Genomic DNA, 2,149 nt, shown 5'->3' with positions numbered 1-2,149 from the left:
AGCAAGCTGATTTCTATACTGGGACCTAATATCTTCAAATTATATTTAAGATCGCCCACATTAGAAGCTGTTGTAAACAGTTCTAGTGAGTTCTGCTTCCTAACAGACCCTTCTGCAGCGTTTGGAAGGGCAAGCCCTAGACATTTCTGCTTTAAGATCTCTGCGTGGCTGTCGGCTGAAGTCACAGACTTTCCCTCCGGGATCACAAGAATTCCCTCTTTAGCACTGCTGGCGGCTGCCAACAGCTTGGTCACATATTTAATTCTAAGGAATTTGCATTTTGCGATAGTTTATTGCATTAGAATGAAATAATCTCTGTCTGACGAATTTTGATGGTTTGTCTCTCCAAAGTGTTTGTGTGTCTGACTCCTTCAGTTAACTAAGTTTAGACTGGAGTCTTTAACTACTGCTCTCCTTTTATGATAAAGTAAATCCCCCTCATCCCTAAGCTTTCCAGTAGCTTCCACATGCCTCAAATGTCAAGGAAACTGCTTCTCTCTTACGTCAGAATATTGGCTGTGACCGTGAAGCACTGCAGTCAAAATTTCCTCCTGAATGTTGTGATGTGCAGTAGCTAGATTGTGGAATAGAGAGAAGGGGGTTCTTACAGTTCAGAAATTCCCCTCTGATTGGTTGAAAAAAAATCAAATGTATCTGTGCACTTGAACAATCAGCAGCTTTAAATAAAACTCAGTCAAACAAATTAAACAAGACGCAGAACACGTGGTGATAGGACCCTTTATGTGAATTTGTGAATTCATTACCCACCTTTTGCAGGCAAGAAGGAGGCAAGAGGTCAGGTTACATAACTAGTAAGTTACAGAACCCAGGCTGCAGTTCCCGAAACCCAACTCCACAGCCAAGCGTTTATTCGGCACTCCGTACTTACTGGGTCTGGTCAGCAGTAGAGCCAGCAGCAGGTCTGCTCCAGCCCCTCCCTGGCAGGCTGCTCCTAACTCTGCTGATAAGAGCAGCAGTGGTGGCACATACCTGAAATCCAGGCTCTGAGGGGGTGGGGGGGGGTGGGGCAGTAGGATGGAAAGTTTGAGCCCAGCCTGGCCAATTTAACAATCTAGTGAGAATTTATCTCAAAACGTTAAAAAAAAAAAAAAAAAAAAAAAGCTGAGATATAGCTCAGTTCAAAGGCCCTGGGTTCAGTCCCCAATACCCCACCAAGAAAAAGTCGGTCTGCAGACATAAACCTACTCTCCAATATCAGCGCTTACGATAGCAATAGGTGACATTTTGTTTCCATGTCTGTGCTACTCACCGCCTCTTAATTGATGCAGAACTGGGTGTACATACAAGTAATAATGCAGTAATAGACCTACTTGAACCCTACATGACTTTATATCTAGAAAAGAGTGTAATTGTTTTATATTAGTGCAAACAGGCACAGGGATGTGATTACAATTATGCAACAAGATCCTTCCAGCGTTTGTCCGTTACATGTTTTTTATTAGAGAACTTGAAGATTCTGTCTTTTTCAAAGGTGGCAACCATCCTTACGTGTATGTTTTTCAATCTTTTTTTAAACTACCACATATTTTCCATACTGATCATGAGGAATTTGTGCCAGTGTATGACATATCTTAATTCTTTCCATTCCCTTCAACCCTTCTTCCTTCCCTACTTACAAATTGATTTGTATGTTTAAGAGTCGGCAAGATAGCTCAGCAGACTAAGTGCCTGCTTAGGCAAGAGCAGGGGCTGGGTTTGATCCCTGCTACCACATACTGCACCGGTCCTGCCTCCTGGGGCACGTTGAGCCTGTGGCCAAGTCCTGTCATGGTGGCACATGCCTGTAATCCCAGTACTGGGGAGGCTGAAAACAGGAAGATCACCACAAGTGCAAGCCACGTAGTGAGACCCTATACCAAATAATAGGGGAAAAAATTCATTTGTTTGTTTAACACAGTTTTATATTGTGATTATACAGTATTATATTGCTTCTCTTTACATGGAAAGTAAAATCCCTTAAAAATCATCCCCAAGTAGAAATGGGCTGTATAAGGCTGTCTGCCCATTTTAGGGGCTGGGGAGATATCTCAGTAGACTAAGTGCCTGCCTAGCAAGTACAGGGTCCTGAGTTCAATTCCTGGTACTGAAAAACAAAACAAACAAACAAAAAAATTATCCCTACCCCTTT

Source organism: Octodon degus, unplaced genomic scaffold, assembly GCF_000260255.1.
Source record: "Octodon degus isolate 3935 unplaced genomic scaffold, OctDeg1.0 scaffold00144, whole genome shotgun sequence".
Lineage (NCBI taxonomy): Eukaryota > Metazoa > Chordata > Mammalia > Rodentia > Octodontidae > Octodon > Octodon degus.
The sequence above is the reverse complement of the archived record's forward strand: the minus strand, read 5'-3'. Positions refer to the sequence as shown.